We start from the raw sequence: 14,604 nt of genomic DNA, 5'->3' as shown, positions 1-14,604 counted from the left end.
ACCTGTAAGAGTAGTACTCATGGAAGCTGCTTGTACTCTCTACTGGATCAAGTTATCCTTGAACTTGTTGTAGCCTCAATGTCATATTTATTTAGTTCTCCTTTTTAAAGTCCATCTTCATGCATGTGGCAATCTAATGCATCTCTTAATATCAATGCAGAGAATAAATCTTGGCTTCTGCTACCATGCTTGTTTGAAAGATCACCATACATGTGCTTGTCCAAGTTCTCAAGGTTTTGCAAACATAGTGACAATGAACCAATGGTGAAATTAGGGTCACTCTTCCAACACTATAAAGAGAAGTTTCCATATGCCAATTGCCCATGTCCACGAGTGAGCATCCCTGTTAAGGCTACAGGAAGTTGCATGATACGATTCAATGATTTTGGTATAGGTTGTAGCCTTGGTATGCAAGTCTTCATTTGATCCATCTTGTCATGAATGATGCAAAGATTCTACTTCGGTCCAACTCTATAGACAACCTCCATGCATAATATAGGCTTCTGCAAGACATTTGTTGCAAACTGTGTGCTCGTCTCTTTAGTAGCAACCGTTCCCTCTCACTTTCTATCTTCGTTCTTTCTAGCTTCATTTTAAGTTCAAAGCAAATGGTGCACTTGGAGAATGTACGTCTTTGATAGAATAACTTGTTTGAATATAGTTTTCCATAATCTGCTGAATGTTGACCTTGACTAAAACCTGTCCATTGTTTTGTTGACTTCTCGCCAAATATCCACTTGCTTGTATGTGGATGGGATGACCATTTGTGTCTCACGTTCCACTGTCATCATTGTATGACTTTTATGGGGCATTTTATCTGCATTACGCTCAACAAACAGTTGAATCACAGCTTTCCCAACCTCCACATGCCTCTTTGATTTCGTGTTATCTCCATATTTCCATGCATAGCTTTTTGCCCTCCAAGATCATGTTTTTTCTTATACCTATAGAAAGTAGTCCTTGGAATTCCCTATATTGTGTACCAAGCCTTGCAACAAACATTCATGTTTCCTATGAAGAACGTCAATCCACTCAAATGGCCCTCAACCCTCTTGGATGTTTGTAGGTTGTTGTAAATGTGATGCACTTGACCAGGTGGTGTCACTTGCTCAAGTACAACCTTTGGTATATGTGTGCTATTGCTCAAGCTTGCCTCTAATAATGGTTGTGTTGCATTAGAGTGCCAACACACAATACTACCAAGTGCCTCTTTGACATGGGATGCACTCATGTTAGGGTACGAAAGCTTAACATCAAAAGTTGCACAGAAGACATCAATAGAAACTAATATCACCCCATTCCCTAACGGTTGAAAGTGGCAAGAACCATTTGGATCTACTGAAATAATTGTCCCTGCTGCTACCTTCAATCTATCCTTTAGTAGAACAACTTTGCAATTTGGTTCATATTGTGCCTTGCCTATAAATGACAATACCCAAATCCATATAATGGTTTTTTTTTAAAATCTCTCTCTCTCTCTCTCTCTCTCTCTCTCTCTTTGTCTCTGGGTAAAATTTTTAAGGGGAGGAGTCCCTCACCACTCACTAAAACATGCTAGCATATATGATGTAAACACTCCACTTCATGGATGCTGGTGATCTCTCTCTCTCTCTCTCTCTCTCTCTCTCTCTCTCTCTCTCTCTCCTTCTCCTTCTACTTCTACTTCTACTTCTACTTCTCTCTCTCTCTCTCTCTCTCTCTCTCTCTCTCTCTCTCTCTCTCTCTCTCTCTCTCTCTCTCTCTCTCTCTCTGTCTCTCTCTCTCAGGGAAGATGGGCAAGACCCAGGGTACCAACTGAGGAAAGAGTATGTAAAATTTGCCCCGGAGGAGTAGAAAACGAGTAGCATGTACTCCTAACATGTCGAGCATATGCGCAAATCAGAGAATGTTATGAGGGCAATAGAAGCAATCTGAAATCCCTACTGGAGTGGCCAACCAAAGAGCTAGGCAACTACATGTGGGGGTTAAAGGTCACTGTGCCTTTACCCCGGTTATGTACAATACTCAAACACATATATAAATGAATGAAAAAGAAGATTAGGGTGGTTCTGCACCCACCAAAACTTGTGGCTCTCTGTCTCTCTCTCTCTCTCTCCTTCTTCCGTTCTTGCTTCCATTGAGAGCACTCTCAACTGGTATCAGAGCCCGGGTGATCTAGCTGAGCGTGCGTGAATGCTTAGAAGCTCAACAGCTCTATGGGAGAAAGGAGAAGCTCTGTGGGAAGCTTTGTGGTTGACTTTACTTGCATCCGAGTGTGCAGAGACCTTGGAGGAACCTTTGGAAAAGTCACTTTGGTTTTGCGAAGTGGTTTTGAGAGCCTGTTAAGAGTTTTCAAAGAAAAAGTCATTTTTTGAGCTTTTCCCTGTTCCGTTCGATGACAGAGACTCCGTATTGACTTGTAGAGGCAACTATTGCTTGCTTTTGGTGTCCACTTCACTTCAGGAGCTTGGAAACACCTTTATTCTTGAATCTGGGATCATTTCATTGGATTTTTGACTCACTGTGTTAGTTTTTGCGTTTTTTGCCCGGGTGTTGGAACTCAAGTTTGGAGCAACCATTTGTAGATTTGTCAGTTCCGATGGACTCAAGAGGTCCTAAAACTTCTATGTTGCTCATCATTCGCACTCCGATGGAGTTTACAAACAACTCTGTTTCCAAAAACGTTTTTCAGTCCGTGTGTTGGACCCAGTGATTGAGACCACGGTTTCCCAAACCCTCTGTCCCATTGCGTTCCGGATGCCCAAAAACCCCTTCCTATCAGTTCTTGCGTAATTCGGTGGAGGATTTTCAGAGTTATAGATCTCTGTGTATTCGATTTCGTCTCTCTGTTATGCATTTTTCATTCTAAGGTTTTGAAACCTTAGATTTATGCCACATGGCAGTGGATAAGAGTTGACTCCCATTTCTCACTCATCGGTTGGGATTTTGGAGTTCTGGCAGAAGAGAGATATTTGCAAATTTTCTTGCTGATTCCGATTATGCAATGGCGCCCATGTTTTGAGGCATCTCAGGTTCTATTTTTAGTAGCGATCATTACCGTGGGACTATGATTTCTTGAGCATACCTTATGCAGATCACTCTGGTTGTAGTTTGAGCAGTGTGTGCTCATTCGTGGTGTGCATTAGGTTGCAGTGGATGATTTATAGGCCATTTAGATGCATTACGGTCCTTATTGGATGCACTGATAGGCCCAAATTGCCTTGTGGGATGCTATTTTTTATGGACGCTTTGCACATGGATGCTATTTTATGCTGAGGGATAGCTTTGACACATTGCAGGTGATGCACTGATAGTGCTATGCTCTCTTGGATGAGATATTATTGATGCATATGCCAGTGGACAGTGTTTATGCTTGAGTCATTTGGCACTTATTAGCATTTTCTTTTGGGCCAGATTTGCTCATATGGATGCATAGTATATGCACATGAGTCAGATGCATCTTTTGATGCTTTGAGCTTTGAGTTTTGGTGATATTTCACTCTATTGTGGCATACACATTTGGGTGCACCTGGTATTTGGTGTGATTCTCTCTTGCAGGCACTAGCATTTGGGATTTTGTTTCATTTGCATCATGGCATCCTCTTCCATGTCTGAAAAGGAGTTTTTCAGCATTAAAAAGTTTGATGGGACAAACTTTTCTTTGTGGAAAGAACAAATAAGGGATGTGCTTATTCAAAAGAAGCAGGTTAAACCCTTGGCAGGGATTGATGAAGCTAAGCCTGCAAATATGTCTGAGGATGATTGGAATGAGTTGGATGCATTAGCAAAGTCTACTATTAGACTTCATCTTGCAGAGTCAGTTTATTTCACAGTAGTAAATGAGCAGACTACGGAAGATTTATGGAAGAAACTGTGTGCCACTTATGAGAAGGAAACTGCCTCTAATAAAGTTTACCTCATGAAGAGGTTGTTTGAGCTGCAGATGAAGGAAGGGGTCTCCATTGCTTCTCACTTGAATGAATTCAATATTATTTTCAGCCAGCTTCAAGCTCAGAAGATGAATTTTGATGTGGAGACTAAGGCAATATTTCTCTTATGTTCATTGCCATCCTTATGGGATACCTTCCGTACAGCTGTCAGTAACTTTGCACCTGGTGGAGTACTGAAATTTGATGATGTTGTGGGTAGCTTGTTGGCCGAGGAGATTAGACGGAAGTCTATGGATGGCAACAAGCAGGATGCAGCCTTAAATGTGCAAAGGGGCAGATCATAGTTTAGGGGGAAGTCCCAAGAAAGAGGGAAGTCACGTAGCAAATCTAGGGCACGGAACATTGAGTGTTACCATTGTGGCAAGAAGGGCCATATGAAAAAGGATTGCTACAAGCTGAAAAGAGAGCAAAAGGATAAGAAAAAGAATGCAAATTGGGGTGCAAATCAAAAGGAAGAGAGTCCAAGGGAGGACAAAGGAAAAGTGAAGATCGAGGAGATCAATGCAGTCACACATGATAGTGACAATGGCGTTCTCTTCATGTCTAGTTTATTTGCAGAGTTGCTTACCACTTGAGATGATGCATATTCCCAGGATTGGATTTTGGATTTTGGTGCTTCATTCCATGTTACTCCCCATAGGAATGGTTCTCCACTTATGACAGTGGAAAGACAGGTTGTGTGCATCTTGGAAATGACTATGCATGTGACATAGTGGGAGCAGGTGACATAAAGTTTTATTTTGCAAATGGGTCTGCATTTGTTTTGAAACATGTGAGACATGTGCCTAAGCTGACCAAGAGTCTTATTTTAGTGGGTTAGCTAGATGATGCTGGTTTTCACACCACTTTTGGCTTTCAGAGTTGGAAAATTCAGAAGGGCTCTATGCTTTTGGCCAAGGGTGCCAAGTGTGGGACTTTGTATCCCTTACATGTATTAGGGGTATTTGATCATGTTGTTGCAATAACCGAGTAGCCAAGCACTTCTTTGTGGCATTGCAGGTTGGGGCACATGAGCCATAATGGAATGAAACTCTTATGCCGTTTGGGTTATGTACCGCATTTGAGTTTCTCTGATTTTGAATTTTGTGAGCATTGTCTCTATGGGAAGCAGACTAAATCAGCCCATAAAAGAAGGGGAAAGAAAGAGTTTGAAATGCTTGATTTGGTGCATTCAGACGTATGTGGTCCCATGCCTACACGGTCATTAGGCGGGGCTGAATACTATGTGGCATTCATTGATGATGCAACTAGGAAAGTGTGGGCTTATGCTATAGCTCGAAAGAGTGATGTGTTCCAGGTATTTCAGAAATGGCTGGCCTTGGTTGAGAATCAGTCAGGTAGAACGCTTAAATGCCTATGGACTAACAATGGTGGAGAGTATCTCTCTCATGACTTTCAGCATTTCTGTGATACACGTGGGATTAAGAGGGAGCTCACATCCCCTCGTACTCTAGAGCAAAATCCAGTTGCAGAAAAGATGAACTGTACCATTCAAGAAAGGTTGCAATGCATGCTTTCCAATGCAAGTCTTTCTTGTGGTTTTTGGGCTGAGGCAATGAAGACTGCAGTGCATGTGATCAATAGATCACCTAGTAAGAGTTTGGATGGTGGTATTCCTGAAGAGGCATGGAGTGGCAAGAAGCCCTCTTACTCTCATTTGCATATATTTGGGTGTGAGGCATATGCACATGTGCCAAAAGAGCTTCGAAAGAAGCTAGATCCTAAGTCTAGGAAATGCATCTTTCTAGGTTATGGTGAAAGTGGAGAGATGGGCTATCGTCTCTGGGATTCAGAAGCAAAGAAGATCATACACAGCCATGATGTAGTCTTCAATGAGAAAAAGATGCATAAGGCACCCATGAGGGATGTGGAAATGAGGAGAATCACTTTTCAGGATGTGAATCCACCTGCATATGTTGATAGACAGCAAGCTGTCCATGCACCAAATGTGCAAGAAATGGTACCACCAAGTACTCCCACAGGTATACAATCAAGGGTAGATGATGGATCATCTATTGGTGGAAATGATGAGCCAAATGTGGCTGATATGCAGGTGGGACAGCAAGCTGAAATGCCTTTGAGAAGATCATCTAGAGTGTCTAGACCACCTGATAGGTTTGTTCTAGGGGTAGACTATGTGATGCTTACTGATTGCGAGGAGCCTTCTTGCTACAGAGAGGCTATGATGCACGAGGATCAACGCAAGTGGGAGTATGCTATGCAATCAGAGATGAGTTCACTTATGAAGAATAAGACTTGGGACTTGGTTTCTTTGCCACATGGAAAGAAAGCATTGCCATGTAAATGGGTCTACAAAATGAAGGTCATAGGTGATGATGTGCCTAGGTACAAGGCCCGTTTGGTTGCTAAAGGGTTCAAGCAAGAGAAGGGTGTGGACTTTGATGAGATATTCTCTCAGGTTGTGAAGATGACCACACTTAGATGCATGCTTGGACTAGTGGCATTAAAGGATATGGAGCTTATGCAGATGGATGTCAAGACAACTTTCTTGCATGGGGATTTGCATGAGGAAATTTACATGGTGCAGCCGGAAGGCTTTGAAGAAAAGGGCAAAGAGCATTTAGTTTACAAGCTAAAGAAGAGTCTCTATGGTCTTAAGCAAGTGCCTAGAGAATGGTATCAGAAGTTTGATGCTTTCATTCGGTCCCAGGGTTTTAGAAGGAGTGAAATTGATCACTACCTCTACACTAAAAGGGCTAAGGATAATAGCCTGATAATCTTGGCACTATATGTGGATGATATGCTATTGGCTAGCAAGAATACTTATGAGCTAGATGCATTAAAGGCCAAGTTGCATGAGGCCTTTGATATGAAGGATTTGGGATTTGTAGGTCATATTCTTGGTATGCGCATCACGCGTGATCGGAGTAGGAAACTCCTTTGGCTTTCACAAAAAGAGTATGTTACAAAAGTATTGCAGCATTTCAATATGGAGGGGGGGAAGGCAGTGAGTACTCCATTGCCTCCATATGTGAAACTGAGTCATACAGATAGTCCCAAATCAGATGAGGAGAGGGCCATGATGGCCAAGGTTCCTTATGCATCAGTAGTTGGGAGTCTTATGTATGCTATGATAGCTACTAGACCAGACATTGCATTTGCAGTGGGAGTTGTTGGCCGGTATATGGCTAATCCAAGAAAGAGGCATTGGGAGGCAGTTAAGTGCATCATGAGGTACATGAAGGGTACCAAGGAGATGTGCATCTGCTTTGGTAGAGGAGACATGCATGTACTTGGGTACACAGATTTAGACTATGCAGGGCATGTGGATAGTAGGAGATCCACTTCTGGTTATGTGTTCACCTTTGCAGGTGGTGCAGTGTCGTGGATGTCTCGCACACAGAAGTGCGTTGCTTTGTCTACCATAGAGGCTGAGTATGTTGCAGCCATAGAGGGTTGCAAGGAGGCTATATGGCTTGATCAGCTAGTGGGAGATTTGGGGATTCATACAGGTGTACCGACATTGCATAATGATTCCATGAGTGCTATTCAGCTAGCACAGAATCCGGTCTTTCATGCAAAGACCAAACACATTGAGGTCAGGTACCATTTCATCAGGGAGGTACTTGAGGACAAGCGCATAGAGCTTGTCAAGGTTCATACAGATGATAACCCTACAGATATGCTGACGAAGAGTCTACCTAGTCAGCGGTTTGAGTATTGTCGTGTATTGATGGGCATTGGATAGTATGCTCACTGGTTGTTCTCCCTTAAAGGCACATTGTCCTTTAAGTGGGAGGTTGTGGGGGTTAAAGGTCACTGTGCCTTTACCTTGGTTATGTACAATACTCAAACACATATATAAATGAATGAAAAAGAAGATTAGGGTGGTTCTGCACCCACCAAAACTTGTGGCTCTCTATCTCTCTCTCTCTCTCTCTCCTTCTTCCGTTCTTGCTTCCGTTGAGAGCACTCTCACTACATAAAGGAAATTTTAGAATATCGCAACAAAGTACTTGGTCTAGCACACAGGCTAGCACAACAAGTACTCACTGCATAACACATTTTATGCTTTTATTTATGCTATTTTCTTTCAATGGATGTAAACAATCACTACTTGTTAATAGTGATCACTGTCCCATAGATCCTGAAGGGTCTCACGAGGATGTTAATACAAGCATATCATCTCTCTCTCTCTCTCTCACACACACACACACACACACACACACACACACACCCAACACATTCTTAGATTAAAAAATGGACCTTAGTATGTGCATGCCCACAAACCTAAAGGTGGTGTCACTTGCTCAAGTACAACACAAAAATGGACCTCAGGTCAAACACAAAAATGAGAATTAGGGTTTCAAACATAATTGGAAAGCTTTGCAAATCGACCTTAGGTCGATTTTGATGATCACTCACACACACAAACACCTTTTGAAGATGTTTTGAGTTTCCAAATGGACATTGGGTCAATTTTCACTTCATGGATGTTGGTGATCTCTATCTCTCACGTGGGTGCAAACCTTTGCAAATCAACCCCAGTTCGATTTGATGATTACTCACATAGTACACACACACATACACACACACACATTCTTAGACATCACCCAGACACACACACATGCATCCTAAGACACACCCATATGAACAATAAAATTGACCTGGGGTCGATTTGAGAAGTAGGGTGTTGAACACAATTCACTCATGCACACACAAACACATTCATTCAAAAAAATTTTAAGTTCATGAATCGACCTTGGGTTGATTCACACTTCATGGATTTACACAAAGACACTCCAAGACACCTCCACACATGCTAGAAATTGACCTTAGGTCGATTTGAGAAATGAGAGCACCGGGCATTGAACACAATGGCTAGGCTTTACATTCTAAGATGTATTGCAAATGGACCTTGGGTCAATTTGAGAATTGCTATTATTCTCATTACCACATCCTTCCCCCGATTTAAAATTGACCCAAGGTTGATTTGCAATCCCTCATTATGTGTGTGTCAAGGTCAGAGTGTGGGGGTTGTGTGCATTTTTGATTGCTCTTCACATCATTGGAAATCGACCTTAGGTCAATTTGAATAAATAAAACAAGAAAAACTCCAACCAATGAAAAATGAGTGTGCATCAGTGTGTCACCTACGAAGATTGCACATTCTCATTTTTAAAATCGACCCAACATTGATTTGCAATCTTTAGTCCCATTGTTGTCATCACTATGTATTCTGAGTTTTATATGTGTATGTGTGAAGATCACATGGTCAAAGTTTTGAAATCGACCCAAGGTCGATTTGCAATCTTTGGTTCCATTATTGTCTTCACCACATATTCTCAGTTCTGAATGTGTGTGCACGCTCATGCATATGAGGTGTGCATTGTCATCACCACATCCTTTGAGCTATGAAGTCGATCCAAGATCAATTTTGAATCAATGGCATGTGTGTGTGTGTCTATGTTGGGGTGTGGGGGTTGTGTGCCTTCCTCAAATCTCTTCCAATCATGATAAAAATCGACCTTAGGTCGATTTGAAAACATAGAAAACAATTTCTACTCATTTCTGGTTGACCTTCGATCAATTTGATCACGTGGATTTGACCCACGTGTAATCAAAAACCTACAACCTAAATTAGAAGGGTTAAATTAAAACAATGGATATAAACTACGTGCAACCAAAATTTTCAAAAATTGATAATATGTGAATGGTCGAACTTAAAAAAAGGGGGGAAGATGGAAACCTAAATTCAAAATGTAATGGAAACGAAATTTTTAAGGGAGTGGTAAAAATTTTACAAGGGGTGAAAATTCAAAAGAGGGGGAGATCAAATTTAAGTGGGGGAGGAAAAAAATATTGGGCGAGAAATTTTCATAGGGTTCCTAGGGATAAGGGGGTAAGGGGAGTTTATTTTTTTGAAGGTGGATGTAATTATAAAGGGTAAGGGGGTAAGGGGAGTTTAATTTTTCAAGGGGGGTAAGGGGTAAGAAATAATATTGGGGGAGAAAATTTAATAGGGTTCCTAGGGAGGGAAAATTTGGGGGTGGAAGTTTTTTTAGAGAGTAAGGGGGTAGGGGGAGTTTAATTTTTGAAGGGGGTACTTAGGGGAGATTTAATTTTTGAGAGGAGAAAGGGTGCCCTGATCTTTTCTCCCTCTCATGCTCATTGCATGCGCTGCCAATGCTGCTCACACTCTTTCTTTAGGCTTCTGCTCTCCCTACATTGCTCTCTCCTGCTCTCCCTACGTTTCTCTCTATTGTTCTCCCTATGCAACTCTCTCTTGCGGCCTGCGGCTCTCTTCTTCTCTACACCACATGCCCTCCCCTGCCTTTCCTATGCCAAGCTCTCTGCAACTCTACGCTTCCTACAGCTCTTTACTTCCCCTGCAGTTCTCTGCGACTCTACACCGCATGCCCTCCCTCGCCTTTCCTATGCCTAGGCCTCCAAGGTTCGACGCTCAGCAGAGCTTTGGTAGAAACACAAAGACCCGCCCCGAATTGATCGACCACGGCGGCCCTCACTGGGAAGACTATTACCCTGAAGGTTGAGAGCTCTAACACCATCGACAATGTGAAGGCCAAGCTACTGGACCATCGACAACATGAAGGCCTTGGTAACCAACTTGAGGATGGTTGCCTAGGCCTTGAAGGTTCGATGTTCCTCCAAGGTTCTAGGCATCCCAACCTGCTCACCCCAGACGTCCGTGCTCGACGTGCTCAAATTGTGATGGATCCAGACTATTTGTTGCAAGTAGTGGATACGGGAAGGCATGGGTTCACCAAAGAAAAAGAGAGTAACATAAAATAAAAGTTGAACTTTCAGACCTTAGCCACTGCTACATAAGGTTTTTTACTTTCGCAGATGTGAAGATAGATGTTATGAAATTTCTGTTTCTTTCATAAAGCAAAGAAAAACCATTTTCTTGTAAGCAAAAGGATTACCCGAGTTCATCTTTTGTGATCTCTCCTTTCATGATCTTTTGATTCTCTTCATCTCTTCCTGCGTATTGATAGACATAAACTCAAGTTTTTGGTGATTAAACATGTATGATGCAATTTTTGCAAGTGCCGAACCTACCAAGATCTACAACAAAGAGAAGGTTTGTAGGCTTACCTCAAAGACATCTTGAAACTAAAGTTTTAACAGTGTTCCAATATCCTCCAAGTAAGCCCGAGTTCCTCTCGAGATGTCAAAGTCACATTTGAAATTTAAACTATGAAAGCAAAGCTTAAAGTATGAACCTCTCTCTCCCTCACAAGTTTGAAATATGGGATATGAAAGAGAAGTTTGAAATTTGAAAGTTAGGTTTAAAATATGAAAATGAAATTTGAAATTCGAAGTTGAAGATGAATATTTAAATTTAAATTAAAGTTTGAAATCCAAATTCAAAATTTAAAATCTAAAACTTGTAAATCGACCTTAGGTTGATTTAAGATGTAAAAGTAAAGTTTGAAATATGAAAGTAGAATTTAAAAATGAAAATTTTAATTTAAAATTGATGTTTGAAATATATTTTGATAATTTTGAAAACTAAAACTTGTAAATCGACCTTGGGTCGATTTAAGAATGCAAGAAAAACACACACATATATTGTAAGAGAATATGAAAGCTTTGAGATATAATGGATGTTAGTGATCATTCATGAATCTAAGACATGAGATAGACACAAAACACATCCTCAAAAACAAATTTATTTTTAAGACACACCTATAGAGCATGTAGGTGTTGAACTTAATGGTAGGCTTTTCAAATGGACCTTGCGTCGATTTCATTGATAATCACTCCACACTGGAAATAGTCCTTGGGTCTATTTGAGAAGTGCTGAACTTTGGTGAACACAATGGACAGGGTTGGTAAATTGACCAAAGGACGATTTGCACTCCATACACAGCTACCTAGATGATCTCACTCCAATACACACTCCAAATTGACTTACACAACTCCTAGATGATCACTCTCAGACACACAAACTCCTTCATCAGAGAATCCCACACACTTCTCAAATCAACTTTGGGTCGATTTGAGAAGTGATAGCATAGGGTCTTGAACATAATCGACATCCATGTTAAACCACCGAGATGATCACTCACACAAACACAACTGGCCACACACACTACAGCACTCACACACATCTAATTAGATGAATGATATCTCAAATACACACAAATAGATATGTTCTACAACCGACACTTGAAATCAACCTTGGGTCGATTTTAGAATTGCTAGCATAGGGTGTTAAACACAATGACTAGGCTATGCAAATTGACTTAAGGTCGATTTGATAATCACTCACACAAACACAAATGGCCGCACACACTATAGCACTCACACACATCTAATTAGATGAATAATATCTCAGATACACACAAATAGATATGTTTTGCAACACTAAAACACACTTGAAATCGACCTTGGGTTGATTTTAGAATTGCTAGCATAGGGTGTTAAACACAATGACTAGGCTATGCAAATTGACTTGAGATTTTAGTTTCAAATCAACCTTGGCTTGACTTGATGATCACTCAGCTACCGATCTTTTCAAATAGACCTTGGGTCGATTTGATGTGATCACTCACATATGCAAACAAAAGTATCACAATCACATACTCTTCAAATCCACCTTATTGATGGTAGCTTAAAGATATACAACATATTCAAGACATGCTTTAAGTCGACAATTTTGCTGAGCATCAACTGACACATGAAAAATGAAGTAGCACATTGACAAACATGTTAGGAGTTTTCAAATCGACCTAGGGTTGATTTACACTTCATGAATGTTTGTTATCATTGACACATTCATAGAAATGCATTGTAAGACATCTAAATATGCAAAAACATTCATCAATCTTGGGTTGATTCGATGATCACTCACCAACACCTACATAGATGATCATTGAGACACACTTTAAAACACTTCAAATCGACCTTAGGTCCATTTGATGATCACTCACACACACAAAAACACATTTACAACATGCTATGAGTTTTCAAATTAACCTTATGTCGATTTTCACTACATGTGTATACTCAGATATACATTCAAAGAGATTATACAAACATATAAATACATTCAAAAGCATATCTCTACACACCACAAATCGACCTTGGGTTGATTTGATGATCACTCACGCGTACCTATGTAGATGATCACTTGTACACACACAACCATATTACAAAAGACACCTACACATACTTCAAATCGACCTTGGTTCAATTTACAAAGTGTTTGCTTAGGGTGCTTAACACAATGGCCAGGCTTAGTTAATCGAGCACATGACAATGTGCATCTTACTAAGAGTCTTAGATTACACAAAAGAACACATGTTTAAGATATTATATATATATATATATATATATATATATATATATATATATATATATATATATATATATTTGTGTCATGGTGTATCATCTACCTATGCTTCATGTACCTAAACTTAATAGTAACACCACTATTGTATTAATGAATAGGAATTCAATGGATACCCAGCAGCACAGGAGATGACAAACCCAACAAATGAGACACCAAACCCATTGAACGAGAAAGAAAATCCAACAAATGAGATAACAAACCCAACAGAAAAGATCTAGCTGAATGGTATGTGGATACATATGGAATGGATTATGACAAATGTTTGGGGAGATTACCATGTTTACTAATGGAGGGATAGGGAAGGGATGGCACAGTCTTGGTAGGTTTAGTATTCTCTACTATTGCTTGCAGGGAAACCTAGTGTGTGGCCCTATTTTATAGCCAAATTTTGTACTTGGTATTTTTTGGGTGTGACCATCCCCTTAATATAACCATGTTCTTACAAAAATTTAAAAATTTAAAAAAGGTCACCCAAAAGTTACTAGTATGCCTTATGCAAGACTGTGGATAGTAAAGCAAATCCATGCATTGCTCTGCTATGATAAGGCTACAAGGATGGTAGAAAGTTTCAATAATAAGCCAGACTCAATGAAAAATCTTGGATGGGAGGTACAACACGGAAGCACATTGAGTGATTGTCAAATTAATTGCATGGCAGACATAATAACAGGGTTCAAAATTGTGTAAGAATACATCGACAAAAAAAAGATAAAAAACATATCAAAAAATGCCAAAGCGAAAGAAGAGTAAAATAAATAAAGAGGACTTGCCTCTTGGTCCACCATTGATAGTGCCCCTTGACACGATGCCGCCAGATACTACGACCTTGGGAAAGGATGAGATGGAATTCATGGTAGGTGCAGAATCCTTAATGCGATGGAAAGCTTTCTATCCATTTGGGTATGAGAAGTTTTGAAATTAATGTCAAAAGGTGTTATGAGGTAGGAGTTAATTATGTGTATAGGCCACGTAATGAAACCGTGGTGTTAAGATTGGTTATGGACTTTTGTAAAGCACCACATCTTGTGGACACAACCACAGACTTAGTACCCTTTGATAGAAAAAAAAAATGCCCATTAAAAACTTGGCAAAAAGAGGACATTCATCGTGTGGACTACATTGTTATTTTAGGGCAACACTCAATTGAAGCTGCTAAAAGACTCCAAGACATTAAGTCGGTCCCTGAAGCTACAAAAGCTTTGTACAAGTACACAAATAATCTTTCATTTTTTTGAATATTATATGTGTACGTGAGCTATCACGAAAAGAAGGTGAAGGAACGAGCAAATGCACTAGCGATGTCATTTTCCTTGAGGAACATTGCACAATTTT

The sequence above is a fragment of the Dipteris shenzhenensis genome, chromosome 13, assembly GCF_047967505.1.
Source record: "Dipteris shenzhenensis isolate YYH24624 ecotype China chromosome 13, Dip_SZ_1.0, whole genome shotgun sequence".
NCBI lineage: Eukaryota > Viridiplantae > Streptophyta > Polypodiopsida > Gleicheniales > Dipteridaceae > Dipteris > Dipteris shenzhenensis.
This window is presented reverse-complemented; position numbering follows the sequence as displayed.